At 33.0% G+C, this 18,411-nt stretch overlaps 1 protein-coding gene across 2 annotated transcripts in view; it reads right to left on the bottom strand.

Annotated features, from left to right (window-relative positions):
- Nucleotides 1-1,574: 1,574 nt before the first annotated feature.
- LOC106130043 (protein doublesex) overlaps nt 1,575-18,411 on the bottom strand; it is a 121,610-nt gene continuing 104,773 nt past the window's right edge. For both annotated transcript variants that reach the window (XR_009657239.1, XM_013328803.2), the window contains one exon: nt 1,575-6,772. The gene's annotated coding sequence lies outside the window, so the exon portion shown is untranslated. The remainder of the gene's footprint in view (nt 6,773-18,411) is intronic.

Below are 18,411 nucleotides of genomic sequence, written 5' to 3'. Positions count from 1 at the left end.
GTTTTGTAATAGAACTCATGGCAATAAAACACAAAAGCATCACATTAAGCTATATATTTTTTATTGTAATGATATTTCAAGTCACTGGTTTCCGTACTAAATAACATCCCTTAGTCTATCTTAAGAGTCACCTGTAGCGTTAATTTCCATACAACGTTGTTTCGCTTAAATGTCCAAAATATAATTTAATTTCAATGAAATTTCACTAAAGAAGTTAAACTATATATTTAAAAAACAAAAGAAAATGTAGCTCCATTTTATTCAGTTTTAGTATAGGATCAAATTAAACGCTAAATTTCCCTTACTCTGCCAAAAATTTATCCAAATCAAATTACGTAATAGCAGAGAAAGGCAAAACGGGGTATGAGAAAACTACTAACATAGGTATACTTAACGCCTACAGGGGAGTCTTAACTTTAAATATTAGGTAGGTACTAATGTGATGGACTGTCGCTTAGAAGTAGGTATTGTGCATCTTATGGTACAAGAGACAAAATGTTACTGAAATAATGTTGTCCGGTTAAAGCTAAAATACGATAGAAACAGTTACTCAAAAAAAATCAAGATTTATTTTAAAAGTACCTATACAAAATTCATAATCAAAATTTATTCATTACGAATATTACCTACTATAATTTTGTAAATGTCAATGTAGAATTTTATTGTGAAAACGACCAAAATATAAACTTCAAAATAAATACATTTTTTAATTCATTCATAAATTAGGATAGGTACACAATTTTTTTTTTATTCAATAACATTTGCAGCATCCCGTTTCCGAACCGTTAAAATAAATGAACTATGAATAATAATGGTATTTCAGCTTTAACCGCAACCGCGGTTCACGTCAGTTAGAGATTAAGACTTTGTCGTAACTTCAATTCGACTAAAAATTTTTATTGGATTTTACTACAAATTGTTACAAAGTTGGCCCTTCCTTCCTTATTTTTCCAGGGTCTTAATATTTACATATCATTTTCCCTCTGAAGTATCTCACAGGTAGAGCCTTTGAGAGTAAAGACAAATGACATTATTATAATATCTTGTCAGCGGTAAATAACATTAAACATTTTTGTGACCTGAAGAAGTATTTTTTTTCTCGACTGACGTGAACGATTCAAAATTGTTACGTTAGAAAAACTGTGACGCAATAAGCACCAGGTAATCGGACGAAATATATTACTAATTTAGTCTATTTTAAAAAAGCAGTTTCCGAAAACTTTGGCCTTTTCGATATCACTACTTATGTTAGAAAACATCACAATTCGATTATTATAGCAAAAGTAAGTAATTTTTTTTTATCATTATTAATTAATGAAATAACTATCTTTTGCAGATTATTTATAGTCCAAACCTTATCCAATCTGGGTTAGGTTCCTGTTAACTAGTCCACGAATATACACGGATATCGAATACAATAAAATATTTATTTGCACGATTAAAATAAATTGACGAAAAAGTTGACAAATAAATACGCATTTAAACCATTCATAATATTTCTTACAAAAGTATGAATGGTCTTATTAGTTTAATTACAAATTCAACATTTAACGTCCATATAGGTATTTTGATGCTTACGTGTGTATCATTTACGGACTCCATTTACCAGAGAGGACTCAATATAAGAGCTGAACAAATGAAATTTTGATAGTACCAGCATAATTTAAACAACTTAAAAACACAATAAAATGTTTTTTTCCTATAATTGATTATTACGTGATTCAGTTGCTATAATAACCGACTCGCTTTAAATTTAATGGACCGTTGAGTTGAACTGGACAAATATGAAGACAATTAGTTATCTACATCAAAAAATGTGATGCCACGAATCGATGGGCGGAAGATTAAATTTCTAAATACTTATCATTTTAACGATCATAAATAAGTAATAATGACAAATCTACTTTAACTAGCCTAAGGGAAATTACAAGATCTTACAATTATTAGGATCCATTCACAATGTACAATTACAATCTAAATAATAATTAATAATAAAAACTTCAGTTCTTACACCAGTATCAACAAAAATGATTTATTTTTTACATTATTTTAAGGAAATAGAAGCTAAATTTGTTTGTCCTTAGAAAAATTACGCTCAAAATGTGCAAAAAGACAATTCTTATTTTAATATGAATTGAAAATAGATTTAATTTATTTCATTATATTATTTCGATCATGTTGATATTTTGAATGTAATATATGTCAAAAAAGTAAAATTAAACAAATAATCGATTAACCGATTATTCCTATTTGTACTCATGTGATCATACACAATCCAGGAATAACTTTATTTTTAAGAATTGCCATATAACAAATTTTGAGCTCTCGTCCGCCACCTTTCAAGGAACAATACTTCACCATAGTAAAATTGTAATTCTAATATTATATACAATATATTTACAAAAAACTATTATAATGACGTAGCTTTAGAGTTTTAAATAATATCGTGGTAATCGTGAATTAACAATATCAAAACTGACATCTTATTCGATAAGAACACAAATCATTGTAGGTATGTACTACGTACTGGGTAAATGTTGAAATGTTTTATTAAAAAACATTTCAGAATGACGTTATAGTTAGGCAAATGTATTAATTGGACGATCAAAATTTAAATATCCTAAATAATATCACTGGGCACTCGGACAAATAAAAACTAAATTCGTTCTTTTTTTTACTTTGCGACTAGCAAATACGTTTTGTTTTGTCTACAGCCCTCATAAAAATATATCACTATTAATTTATACTTATGTAATCATAACATGATACATATTCTAAACAAAATTAAATTTTCAAATACGTTATACGGTAAAAACGAAATGAGATCCAATCAACGTCATCTGATACTTACTGTAAATATTTTCATTGTTATAAGGAAATATGTACATAATTAGGTAATTTATCCTTTAAGTCGGATAAAAAAGGTCATTGTGATGATTTAACGAGTGATGTTGCGATATCGATATTAAAAAATGGATGAAAAATTGGATGGATGGTTTGCTACTTTCTAAAAACATTGTAAGCTTAGGTACATGTTTTTCGAACGTTGACAATTTCGTTTAACAACATACCTACTTATTAAAATTATACATTAAATTTTTGTCTGTTAAACAAACAATAATTAGTATTTAATTAACCTCCAACATTTAGAAAAGATGGGTTGTGTGTTTTACATTACAAATAAAATATCAATTTGGAACGAAAAAATTCATGTAGGTAATAGGCTATTACACTCTTTTTTGAAAACTGTTTTAAATCAATCCTGAGACTGTGTTATACCTATAGAATTTTTATTAAAATTTTTTGAAGCCGAAAAGTGCTCTAAAAACGATTTATTATTTATGATTTTGTATTTTCGCGCGAAAACGCCATCCGCCATGCTGTTTTGACTCGTGACGTCATACTTTTAGTAAACAATACGGTTCTACGTAAGACTAAAGTAAAAAGATTTTTGTAATAATGAATTACAATACATATTGTTGGTGTCTTGTTCTTGAATGCAAGAATACAAGTATAAAAACACCAGAAAAATCTTAACTCAGCAGAACAGAAATCGGGATTGGACGCAAAAAATTTCGCCACCATCAACGTATTAATCCTCGGTAGATTTATATTGTCTGCTTTCACAAAACCGTCTTCCATGATTCTATTAAATTATTAAAGAGTAAAAACCCAAAAACGTGATAGAAATTTTAAAATTTCAAAATAAACAGAGCCTGACATCATCAGTATGTTTTCGATTCGATATTTGTTTACTAAAAGTATGACGTCACGTCAGTACCCAACATGGCGGATAGCGTTTTCGACTTTTGAAGAACAGATTAAAAAAGAGGATTTTTTAAATTGAATTATAAAATCCATATTGCACTTTTATGAATAATGATCGATGTTTTTCTTTTATTTTTTACAAAATCTATAAGATACGTGCATTTTTATATATTTTTTTACATGGTGTAAAATAGCCTATTAATTTAAAAACTTTAAGGTTTTTTAACCTCATTACGAAATCCATGAACTGTGGTTGAATAAATGTACCAAATTGGATTTCATCGTATATCAGATAAAGGAACGTGGACGGAAATCAGATAAAGGGGGCTGCTTAAGTTACTAAGGGGCTTCGCCACAAATTACGGAATAAGGAATATCCAAAAAATTTCAAAATACAATATAAGTAGTTACATATCTATGCGTGTTATTTGATAAAAAAGTAGGACAAGGTCAAGATTGTATTCTAGCAATGACACTTTGTCACTATTAGAATATTTTAAAATCTTATTAGCTATTATTTTAAAATTTTTGACAAATTTTTCTAAATTCAAATTACGCACTTTCAAAAATTCAACACGGGAGTAAACTTTTAATTCGAAATGGGAAAAAAATATCATCTATGTAGGGTTTATATAAAAAATATCATCTAAGTAGGGTAAATTTGTGCGACTGCAAATACACTTTTCGAAATTCAATTTTTTAAAACATGTCTGCGTGGTATATTCTGAAAGAACCCATTTTCGTTCAATTCGAAAATTTGATCAAACAGTACAGTCACGCTCATAAATGTGGCCGCGAATAGCAATTAAGTAGGACGCTGGTGTCTAGTGGGTGTTAGCTGTTATCCACGGAGGGCGGCGCTTCGAGCTCCGCCCGGCGCAAACAGCTGCGTAATCACCTGTATATTACCTATATACATATATAGCTACGAAAATATACGGTGGAATATATACGCTTTCTGATTCATCGTGCTATCATAGATAAAGACAATGGAATCAACCCTCGAAGGGAAATTATTACTCGTTACTACAGTAAGTTTTCCTCACGGTATCTGAAAAAGTTATGTTACTAAAAAAGTATGTACATACATTCCTTTTTATAACTCCCTGAATTACCACGAATAAGAGGGAATCACTTTTCTAGTCGAATTCCAAGGTGTGGCGGAACCCCTGTCGATAAAACATATTAAATTACGTCCACGGCAAATACACTTTCATCATTCAATTACTACTATCTGGGGCCATGTAAACGTTTTATTTATACATGGATATTGATTTGGATGGATATATGAGACGGCTCGTAAAGAATTAATAGTAACGTCAACATATGTCAAATTATTTTATTACGCGTTGTAAATCACGCGCATAAGCGTGAATGTATAAATATAAAATGTAAGCGACCACAATATAAAGAAAGTACAGAAGGGCAACTGGATGGATCCGAGTTGGACGTTCGTGTGCGACGACTATTGTAATGGAATAGTTACTTATATTATTACCTAACATCTAATTTTAAATAAGTTCATCCGACAATATTACGAGTAAAATAACATATTGCAAGTAGGTGTATCACATATATGATAACATTCCGCTAGCAGTTGAAAAAAAAGCGGGATATTCTTCAGATCAGATTTTGAAACAAAAATAACTTGTCGGTAATAAAAAATCGAATTTAAAGTTAATTAAATACATTAATAAAAATGGGACAAATAGAATTTGCAAATAAGACTCGGAAGCGCCTTATAATTTATTTACTTTGTATTCTGTACTTTATTTAGTCTGTTTTCGAAGTTTATTTAATACAAGGCTTCAGTTTTCCATTCTAACAGATTGTTCAATTTTTTGAGTTATTGACTGGACTGTTTAACATTAAATACTCGTACCTTTTTTCATTAATTCTTCGTGAACACGATGTCAAAAAAGTAATACTCCTTTTTTTGTGAAACGCCTTAAACAAACAGACATACCCACCAGATATTTTATCTTTATGAAAATACTTAAATATACTCAAATTCCACGTTTTTGCTTTGATATATAAGCCTTTAAATATATATGTATATTTTTTTGACGGCATCGTCATAACATAAAACAAAAAAAAAATGTATTCTGTTATACGTGACCTTTTGAAAAAAAAAACAGTGTAATCATCAAAATTCAGTCCAGTTAATAAAAAAACCAACATCTCAATTTCAGAATAGCAAAACAACTTCTATATCTTACACACTAAATATCACTCAAAACTGCGTACGCGCAGGCAGAACTCTAAATAATCGATAGTTTAATCATTTCTCCGATTTAATCATTCTTTTCCATCATCACAAATGTATTTCCACATCAAATATTGATTGAAGTACAGACGTAAAAAAGGGTACAGACTATTAGCATAATGTTTCCGGATAGAATATTTAAAAGCAGTAAGTAATGACAGACAAACATTTAACTAGACTCACAATCTTAATTCTTCTTTTGATCATGCCCACATTTCCTGCTAAACTTCGACTAACAGCCATTTGAATGAAGAGCAATGATAAAATTATGGGTCTAGAAATTCGCTTTCATTTCCAAAGTTGTAATAGGAAATTAAGTAAAAAAAAACAAAGTTTTTTATCTTTTAATTTTATGATTATTGTTGCTCCATTATTTCCAAAGGTTGGTAATTTATTTTGGAAATTCGCGTTACAAGAAAAGTTACTACGTTTTGGTATGAAAATAAACCCACGAAAATGACTCTTACTTTACATTAACAAGGCAAGCATGTAAGTCTAGTTAATTGTATGTCTATGCCACACAAACTTCATATAATCTTTGGAGACATACGGTAGACCATCACACAACACTTTTAGTCACAAATGGTGAAAGAGTCTAAACTAAATACACGTTCACTTGGCGTGTGTCCAGTTCACATATCACTATAGTCAATGTCAGGTGTCGGGGAGCCCGTTCACTTATTCGCCAGGGCTGTCTCCAGAAGTAGAGGTGGAGGGCTCGGTGGGCGCCTGCGCCGGCTGGAAACGAAAAAATGTATATTGAGAGAAATAAAGTACATACATACATACATAAAATCACGCCTCTTTCCCGGAGGGGTAGGCAGAGACTACCTCTTTCCACTTGCCACGATCTCTGCATACTTCCTTCGCTTCATCCACATTCATAACTCTCTTCATGCAAGCTCGGCGGTTTCGGGTACGTTTCGGTACTTTTGACCTGACCCTTTACCAGGATGTCAATGATGTTAATTTGATCAAGATACGATCGTCTAGGTCTTCCCACTCCGACCTAAAGAGGAATAAAGTATTTAGCTTTAATGTCTCTATTCCCTGATTTGTACATATGATCACGGCTTCATACCACACGGGGTAGACAGAGTCTTGAAAAGAATGGAAGGCCACATTATCTATACAGATGATGATGATGATGATGAGCCGTATGGCTCAATGATGTAATTGAGATTTAAATAGTGACAGATTTTAAACTTCCGTGTTGCATTATAATATTTTTAAATAACTACGAGTATAATAGTTATAAGGTATTGAACGTCCGAGATAAAATAAAGGTGCGTTACGTTTGCGTTTAATACCTGTATTACTTATTAATAGTGACGAGTTGCTAGACCATCGCTTAAAAGAAGAATGCCAAGTTTATCAGCTTTTTGCTTCATTGACTTTTAAAATCAACACGGGACGGGAAACAACTGGCACAATCTTCGTTTTTTCTTCTCCACCAGACCAGCAGAGAATAGCCTACACTAGATGAATGTGAACCTATTTTCCCTCTATCGCCTTTTACGACATCCATGGGAAAGATATGGAGTGGTCCTATTCTTAAGTCCTGGAAACCAGGACAACACAGGACAAATAGTTTTTTTTAGTAGAATTAACGTTTTCTCATTTGAGTTAATTATCTGGTTCTTTAGTTAGAACGGCTGCCAGATGTTATAAGTTTATAGCTTTCGGTGTTTAATGAAGCGAAGAACCTAAAGGTTATTCTATCAGTATTACACACGTATAAGTAAGTACAGACACACACATAATTTTTGTTGCATTCAAGTTTCCTTCGTTGCTCAACTTCAAGCATCAAGTCAAATATAGTAGAGAATCTGTGAATTGGCCACTAGTCAAATAAAAGTTGAAAATTCTTCTGTGAATTCTTGACACTGCAGAATTTTAAGAATAAAGTTAAGTGAAGATTTTCAATTTATCGCAATTGAATCAAATAAAATAAAAACAAAATGGACGTCGTATTCCAAATTCAGAATTAACGTGTGGTCCACGTCGCTTCTTTTCTTTATAACATAAGAGTTCTTTATTTTTAAAGTTACCCTGCATATAAAATAAAAAATGACATCACGTTTAGACGCTGGACTTGCAACAGAACAAATTTTCCAATTTTTTTTTAACAGGAAATTACATTATTTATTTTAATCTACAATATCAACTTGCATTTAATATCGATTAACTTATTACATAATTTTGCCAGTTTGTGTTTTATAAAAATGGGCCAATGTAAGGTAACATCACAACTCGAGCCCGATCCTACAGCTGGCCGCGAATAAAAAACAAATAAAACAATCTGGAGGCCACTGCAACAATGTTGCGAAACAGGTTTTGTACAGGGCCGCACTCGGACGTGAAAGGAATATAGAAAAAAAAATATTAAAAAAAAATATTATCATTAAGGGGTGTAATTTTTTTTTTTTCTAAAATATTAAACATAATATATTTATTATTTAATAATTAAAAAAACTATTTTAAATTTATAGACTGCTCTCTTTCTTTCTCTTACCTTTACGTGTTGCATCCTCGAATTTAGCGTCTCCTAAAAAAAAATCAAATGTATTTCGCAAATTCCACGGGAATTATAGTTTTTACCGAGATGAAAAGTACCCTAAGTCCTTTTCCAGTATTTAATTATACGCAAAATTACATGAAGATTGATTCAGTAGATGACGTGCGTTGGGATTGTCACATGTAAGTCTCAATTCCATTAGTATACAGCTAAACGTGGCCTTTTAATATTTTCCAGAGAGCTGTCTACCCCACAAGTTGCATTTATTATTATTAGTAATAAATATTAATATTAGTATTTGCATTTATAATATTAGTTGATTTATGTTAACAAGTTTAAACAATAAAGATGTTTAGAAAATATGTTATACGCCGAAGTGGAATCAAAACAGCGAACAAATCAAATCTCGTATTTGAATTTGGAACACGATACTCATAACATAGTACTAAGAAACGTCACATAAAATATCAAGTACTTGTCTGAAAGTATTAAAACAATCAACAGTCTAAACACTGGCCACTAAATATAAACTTCCGCATGGAATTTAGAACGTTTCTCACATAGTTTAGTCACCTAATGTCTGATGACTAACTAATAATAAGTGTCTTAACCTAAATAAGAGATTTCTGTATAATTATGTATGTACTGTTTCGAGACGAATTTAGGTACAGAAATTTTGATCGACTTTTGTGTTTCAGTTGAAAGAGAGGGAGAGAGATGGAGAAAAAGAAAAAAAAAACAAACCGCTTGTCAACGACTAAAACTAGACTCAAACGAACCATAATAAGGCCTATCTTCGGTTCAGATGGTCGTCCCTGAGAAGCCCGTGGAAAACCCACAGAAGGAAACAAATCATTTTCAAGTTAAATGCAAAACACAGCCAAATTTTCACGCCTGCAATTGTAACTATACGTGTAACATATTGTAAGAGACACGTGTTCAAGCATTCTCAAAATAATCCCGACGGTAGCACTTCAGAATTTACGACCAAATGAAACCCATGTGCGACTCTTTACAAACGTACTTATTCTTGTCACCGAGTTAAAATGAGTCATTTAAAAGGTTCCAAAGGGTGTGAATTGCGCCTTATACTACACTTGTTTGTCCGGCAATAACTTGGGCGTTTTGTACGTAAAATTGCAGCATATTTTTTTAAATTACAAATCAAATTTCCTGCGTCTGTCCCCGATCAGAATACAAGATATATAATAACAAAATTTATTTAAAAAGTAAATTCATTCACATAAACTTGTTTTATTACTTAATTTGCAATATCATTTGCTCATCCAAAGTGAAAAAGGTATTATTCGAAGCGTTATAAAAAAGCATGACATTTAATGCCTGATTCTGGCCCTGTTTTTGAAGGCGGTTTTTGCTTTGCGGAGACGAGAGTGAAAGATGGCACTACAGCAATATCCTTCTTGCACTGACAGCCCGTTGGCCCAGTGGCAGGCCTTGCCTTATAGCCTTTCCTGGGTTCGAACTTCGGTTAGGTCAAGATAAATTTTTTTTGATGATCTTAAATGTTTACAAAATTATATGTTCTTACATTGAGTTTAAAACTCACATAGTCACACTCAGTGCCGTGTGGTTCCCGGCACCAATACAAAAAGAATAGGACCACTCCATCACTTTCCCATGGATGTCGTAAAAGGCGACTAAGGGATAGGCTTACGAACTTGGGATTCTTTTCTAGGCGATGGGCTAGCAACCTGCCACTATTTTGAACCTCAATTCTATCATTAAGCCAAATAGCTGAACGTGGCCATTCAGTCTTTTCAAGACTGTTGGCTCTGTCTACTCCGCATGGGATATAGACGTGACCATATGTATGTACATATGTATGTGTGTAAATTATATGTACATTGAGTTTAATACCCACGTAGTCACACTAACGAGTATCACATTTATATTCCATACGAGGTGGTATAGACAGAGCCAATTATTACAACCACGACCACGTTAAGCAAGATTTTTATTGACTCGAGTTCTATGTAATGATACAAGTTCTTCCACATTTATTACAGTTACAATACAATTCCTGGAGTTATGTCTTTATAATAGGGATTAGTCTTAATCGCGACGGGTTCATTCGCACACACAAACATGGCACGTATTAGCACTATTGAAAAGGAGTCAATAAAATCAATGCTTATTTTAATCAATTGAAGAGTTGGCAGGATAACCTAAATCGCCTAAAGGAAGAACCCCCAGAAAGTCATTCCCTTTATTGACTTTTATTATCTGAACGTGAACAGAAGTAGGTGGCACTCACTTGAGTTATCTTCGCTACTTGTCCAACATTGACGCATGAAATGACTATTCCCTTACTCGCCTTTTACAACATACGAGAAATTAGATTGAGCAGTCCTATTCCCGAGAGCCGGGAACCACACGGCATACTTATTTTGTATCCATCGACAATATCGTGAGACATTGAGGCGGGCGAAATTAATATTTATAAAAAATGTGATGCTATCTCGACAGACGTATCTTCATACACACGCAGCTAGCACAAAGAAACTCTGAACGTTTATCGGGTTTTAAAATAATAACCCCATTACGGCCTTTTAAATAAGAGCGAAACTGCTACCTGTAATTTGCTAAACAAAAAACGAAAAACGAAGCCTCTGAGAGTAGGGTTGCCAGTCTAGGAAATCCAATAAAGCAGAATGGTGTTATTATTGACAGAACAGGAAAAAAGAGAGCTTCAGGATAAGGCTATTATTAAGGCGATGGCATGGTTCGAGGTATAAGCTTGAGGAATATTGCGAGGCGTCAGCCCTCCTAGAACAAAAGAGTGAGTAAAATTTCTATTCTAAAGGAACAACACTAAAGAGATTTTCTAGGGAGTCAAGAAAGGATGCGCTGTTAGAGAGCAAACTCGGCTCGTATCGTCGGCAGATTCGGCTCGAATAAACAGAAGATTGGTAGACCCATGGGAAGTGGGATACGTAATGGCCGAAGCGCGGTACGAGTTCACCTAATATCTAGACAAAAAGGCTAACACCCTGTATTGTGGAGAATATTATGACGTTTAAACTGGACCTAAGTTTTTCGAGATTAGATAAATATTTAGTTTAGTTGACTCAGTATCAATAATTTAACTGCTGAATCAGTAAAAACATTGCACTCGTGAGTCTATACATTTTTTTTTCTGGCAGACCATCAAAAACCTATGCCTGGCTTTTATTGACGCCTGTCAACCCTATTTGAGTGTGTAGCAACTCCAAAATAAATGTAGACCTTATGAGAAAGACGATAAGGCATAAATACGAAATTCGTATGAGGTTTTTTGAGATAAATCTTATGAGAACACTCCACAGTGCGATTTGTGTCCAATTACTCCCTGTGGTCACACTTTTATACTGACTGTCGGGATGACTGGGTTTCTTCCCGGTTGGCCTCAAGTCGTGAGGTCATGATTCTGAGAAAAAAGTGAACGCGACTCAAACAGACTTTTGGATTACGTTTTACAAACAAATCTCTTTTTCTTATTTGTATGAAAGAACAGTTTATTATAAAAGAGCAAAACATTTAAATGTAATAATTTAAATTGTTAATAAAGTATCTGACTGATCAGTGCCACCAGCGTCAATTGTATTTCTTTCTATTAAGTATTACTTATCTTCTACTGAAAAGTTAGGCAAGAGGAAAAAATGTAGATTCTGGCTGGAAAGAAGCGTGATTTTTGTATGTTATAAGCGTTGAAAATTTTTGACGTTAAGTCTTTTCCTTTCACATTGAATATAGAAAAACTTAGGTTAAAAAGCGAACTTATACGATTGAGCTCAGTCGTAAAACGACATATTTATTTACGAGCCTCCTTTGTCGCCAAGTCTGAGAACTAAAGTTTTGATGTTGGCACTCCTGAATTATTTTATTAATTTTTCAATGGCCGAAGCAATAACTCTATTATATATAGGTTTTATTGAGCCGGACTGACGGACATCAAATAGTTTTGTCGCAAATTGTATGCAGTCAAACGATCTAGTCACGAACAAATAGGTACAATGTATTTTTAACTTCATCTCATATTCTGACATTAACTTGATCCAAATATATTGGAACTATAAACAGACTACTAAGCAAAATGTCGCAAATATATTCAAAGGGTTGACCCCCAAGTGAACAGGTAAAAGACATCTTCTTTTTTATTTTCTTCGATACACGTCAAGAAAAAGTGATACTTTTTCTCAGTTAAGTCGAAATCAATCGTATTTAATAGGAGCATGATTATTTGTAGAACGTTTACCTATCTGTCTGTCTGAAATTTGATGCTATTCACACAGTTGTTTCAACTGGATACACCATTTAAGACTGAGATTTTAATAATTTAAGATCACACAAGAGTTCGAAAATCGTAAGCGAAACCCTATTTTTGAATTCAGTATGTTTCTTGTCAACATAATAGCCAATTTAAAGATCTCTAGTCCAGTTCTATTACCAACATTCACTATGACCTAAATAGAGTAGAAGACTTAAGTAGTAGAAGTAGAAAGAAATACAAAAACAACCTTTAAAACAATCATTATAAGTCAAAAATGGTTGACGGAGATCAAACAGAAAAAATAGCACTGGAGCAGAAGCAGTAAAGAATAAGCAATTAAGTATAAATACATTCCTTTTATCTAATAAGTTAATGATTAATACAATTCAGTGGCAGCATTCACTTGAATCAGAAAACTAAATTACCAATACAATGAGTATTGTTACACAAAGTACACCATAATAATTACATTGGCTATGTTTCCACATTTTGAGCGATAACATTAGATTACTCAAATAACTATCAAGTGATGTTTAATAATACACCAAGTACGTAGTATCTGTAACGTGTTAACACTAAGTGCAGAAATGTTGGATTGTAAACATCCCTGGGATTATGCTTGAGATTATGAGATGTAGCAGAAAAATGAAACTTGCAATAATTGAGATGATCTCTCCCATCGATTGTCTTGGGACATTTTGTATTAGTTGAAGAAAATAACATGTTTTATCATAAAGAGAAACTAGGGTCTACCTGCTCAGCAACGGGATGCTGGAAGGTAATTTGGATTCGAACCTACTAAAACCACCGAAAAGGGCCGTTCACTCCCATTCACTCCGGCAGTGGAATCAGTCGACCTTATGAATTAAATCTCTTAAGAGTGACAAAAATATGCCAAGGAGTTCTATCAGCCGCATTATATCCACTGCAGGACTTTACGATTTCCATCTGACCGTCTGGAAAAGCAATGTATCTAAAAGAACTCATCTATACTTCTGAACTATTTGAACATTCTAAGCATAAAGTCTTAAGAGGCCGAAGGTGATTTTGATTTGTTGTCTTATACACCGTATAATTTCAAGACTTCAAATTCAGTCGTAAATTGGACCAGAGGAATTTAAATATATTTCTAAATGCATTTAATAACATAATAAAAGTTAATATGCAATCGTTGTATTTTTGCCATATTCTGGGAAACGCTCAGGAATAAATGTCGTTAGGCCAAGTTTTACGACTTCAAATAACCCAAATTATAAGTTGGCGTTTATGAGAAATGTAACAAATTACAAATGAACATGGTGGGCCACGGATTAGTTTTAATGTCTCAGCAAAATTTATGTTTTGAAATGTTATTTCACAATAATTTATGATTTGTTATGTTTGTTGTATATTGTGTTCCTCTGAATCTATCCCGGTATAAGCTTGAGGAATATTTACATTACTTTTACCCCGATTCTTGCCATTGAATAATAATAACTACAGATTTGTGAAAACGGCAATAAAAACCCTTCTACCAGACGCTAAAATCTCACTGTTCTCCCACAAAGTAGGAGGAAAATCATCGTTTACTACTTTAAAATAACATGGAAAAGAGTCCTTATTCTAGCCGGAAATAACTTCAAGCTAATCTTAATATCTACGATCGTATCATTTAGTTTATGTTCCACAAAACAAGAATTATAGCATTCCGTTATAGAGTAAACTAAACTGTTATTTCACGAATTCTAATAACAAACTATATAAAGTTATTCTGATTTTCGCTGAAACATTTGCCTAAGGTAGTTTCAACCAATAAAAGCAAGTGGATGCTTCGTTTATGACGATTTTATGCGAGTTCGTATAAGCAGGTAAGGCCGCTTTCACATTATACGCTATCCGCTGTCGGCTTCGTAAATGTCAAACCTAGATTTCGTGAGCACTTTATAGACAAATAACCTTAACAAATATATAAAGTTCCGATTTTAATAACTAGGCGCTAAGTTTCCTGTAGAAGTAACTTATCATATTTATCAGTAAATGAAGTAACAATTTTAATAACTAGCCGGAAAGTATCCAGTATTATCTTGACATCAGAAAGGCACTAGGAAAACTTTAACCTTTTGAGGTTTGAACCTTTTGAGGTATGATTGTTCTTTTGTAAGCTTTGTTGCAACTAGATTTTTCTGAGTAATAATCAGAAAGTCACTATTTAATCTTAATTACATCATTAAGCCATATAGCTAAACTTGGGTTTACAGTCTTTTCATGATTGTTAGTTATCCCATAAGGGATAAAGACGTGATTAAATGTATGAACTTACGTGGTATCATCAGAAAAATACTAGCTTTATCCTACTTAGCCGGAAACGTTACTTTTGCAATAAAAGTGTCATAGGTAAAGGTAAGAAATTGTATTTTTATATGATTAACAAGGACGCGCCAAGAAAGCTTCCTTGTAAGACTCCATAAGATATGATCGTCTCTTTACTCGAATATCTATCAAAATTTTTGTGATCCAAGTGCAGTCTCATAGTAATCCCTACTAAATAAACTTTTTTATATTGAATGACACGATCCCTCAATTTATTTTGAGTTGCATATCAATATATATGGATACAGTATCAAACGCTTTCAAAAATCCAAGAAAATCTCTAAATGTTAGTACATTCGTACATTACATACATTTGGATCGTCAAAATAAGTGAGATCTTTTAAAATATTCATTACATAATGAATAGTATTGATGTAGAGAATGACCCATATACTCGCCTATTTGATTCAAACTCATTGTCGCCTGCGGATTTGAACAAAATTGGTGAAAAGAGGCATAGAGGATAATGGTAAAATAAAAATAGTCTCACCATTCCGGTATATTAATCAGTTAACCAAAGGCGTATTCACATTTTAATATAAGTTTTGTATTAAAACATAATAAACATTAGCATCGCATGTTCGGTAAGAGGTATCGAAACGCTGCAATTTGTAAAGTATCGGGTGTATTATTACAATGGCAAAAGAGACTAGGATAATAAAAGGGAACTTATGAGGATGAATTTTTTATATTTGCCTCAGGGCACAACCATTACCATAAAGAAATTCTTGAAAATGCACTGAACCCCAATGAATAAATTGTCCCTAGACCTAATTTCCTAAATGATACTAAAGAGGTGGCCTATCAGCAAAATTAAAAATAGATGAGCAAATTACAGTAGGCAACTAAAAATTATGCACTTATCGAGGGAACGTAGTAACAATTATATAATCTTTGACAATGCATTAATGACGAGATTAAGTGGTCACTTCTATTGTAAAATAACAACAGTACAGAAACTTTGCTAAATATACAATATACTACAATATTTAATAACAATACAATATTTAATGCAATAGTTTCGATACTTCTTGTAATAATTAAAGATGTCGTTTACAGACACCTCAATATTTTCTTGAAGTCACCGCAGCGCAAAGTTTCTTATTGCGGGAGTCCGTTCTGGGAGTACCTACTACCTCGTATTGATTTGGTAAGCTGAGTAAACTAACATTTTTTTAACTTTTATTGATTTACAATTTATGTAAAGAAATAACTCTCAATAAAACAACATATTGAATGACAGTGTTAAGCTTAAGGGCAGGTTTATGACGGCACAGTGCGAAAACGTAGTATTTACGATTTCAGTATATTATAATACGAGAGACAAATCGTAGATTAATTTCCGAAAAGATCTTTTGGGAACTGCTGCCAAATATTAATCATCTCATGTTAAATCTGTAGTCCAAATAGGTAAAAGTGGGTTTTGACCACAGACATACATAGATATATACAGACATTGGATCTCTATAAAAAACCAAACGTGTTAAGTTTTTTCTGCTTACTGCAAAGACAAAATGGGCAATACATTAAATTTCGAACAGATATTCAATAAAAGAGTTTCGAAAAAAGGTCCATAGGACTCGGACTTAGATGAGAGATTTTTCACAAATGGACACTGGCGGGGTCTAGTTACATCTATGTTTATAATTTTAATCGTTTACTCAATATTTTATTAGAGCATTTTAACGATAATTTCTCCGGTTCTATTTCATTCAGCGGGTCTGCGATTCAATTTTCGCGGCAATTTCATGATCGTGACAAAACGCCAGGGTGCTGCCTATTCTGGTAAAGTCACGTATGGTAACGAGCGAGTTAATTGAAAGGTCTGCCGGCCTCAGCTAGCAGTTTTCTAAAAGTCCTGATTCTAGGGATCATTATGTGGTTGCCTATACACAATGACCCAGAGGCTGCATCTTTCCATTTACCAAGATCACTGTCGATAAAGGTAACCTTTTCACCAAAGCAAACAAAGCCGAAGGCATCCGAAGACAGATTTGCAATAAACCATTAGATACCTACGTATCTTAATTAATTCTACTTCTGTTAATGACTTTTTGCTTTTTTACATCAGCACGCACGCAATAATAGATTAATATGTGCTACGCTACATATGACGCTATCGCTGCATGTAATTTAAGGGTAGGATTGTTGCTTGCGGATTGCCTAGTTCTATAATTGGTTAGATTGCACAATTGTTTCATTTCATAAAGGCGAATTTGCTCACATGCAACAATGCCTAATAATTGTAGGTAAAGAGCCTTACCTCCTAGTAATAATGGAACCTGTATTCACCAACGTAGGTAATTTATTATTAATTCGTATTCTACTTTTTTTTGTAGCTAAGAACGACTAGGAATTTACAGTTCCTTCCGCGTCGGATTTTAATTTATAATAACTAACTACGTTGTAAGGTATGTACATGTAATGTTGATAAGGCATTTACCTTATCTACTCCTTTTTCTAGCTCCAAATTTAACCGAAGAGATAGAAAGAGAGAGAAGAGACTATTAAACGCTGAACGTCACATTTCAGCGAAATTTCAGATAAGAGGGTGATTCACGATTTTGCGTGTCAATTTTACACAGAAGGCTATGCTTCTTTATTCTGAAGCCTTAAAATTTCTGTTAACTTAAGTACCTACTAAATGAGTGCGTAAATAAAAGTACTCAAAATTTTCAGTTCAATATTCAAACTTTCTGATTGTATTGCAAAAATTATTCGCGGAGCAAAGAAAGGGGCTGTGCTTGGGGCCCTAGAAAATGGGAGAAGACATTTTTCAAAGGGAAATCCCTAGTAAAAAAATAAAATAATGCATAACATCACGTGAACCTCATGAAAACTAATAGAAAGACAAGGCAGCGTGCATTTTCTTGTCCTTTGCTCGGTTCCTGCGTCATTATTCTTAAACGCATAAAAAATGGCGGTGGTCGGACAATGATTTCCCGCCAATTAATTTTCTATTGAAAATCAGCCTTACATTAAGACATTGACAGGTCTTTAGAAAACATTTTGGTTTTTTATGAGGTTTAACTAGTCACTTGTATAGCCCTGCTGTTGCCTCAATAGACGCCTGGTTATTATTCAAAAACAACATTATACATAATTTCATAGTGATTGCGTTCTCAATCAAAATGACCTAGGGTTTACGATCGAGATATACAAATTGAACAAGTCTCTGCAGGAAGAATCCCGCCAGGAGAGTGACCACAATATGGAAAAAATAACAACAAATTTCGTGTC

Source organism: Amyelois transitella, chromosome 18, assembly GCF_032362555.1.
Source record: "Amyelois transitella isolate CPQ chromosome 18, ilAmyTran1.1, whole genome shotgun sequence".
Classification (NCBI taxonomy): domain Eukaryota; kingdom Metazoa; phylum Arthropoda; class Insecta; order Lepidoptera; family Pyralidae; genus Amyelois; species Amyelois transitella.
The sequence above is the reverse complement of the archived record's forward strand: the minus strand, read 5'-3'. Positions and strand labels throughout refer to the sequence as shown.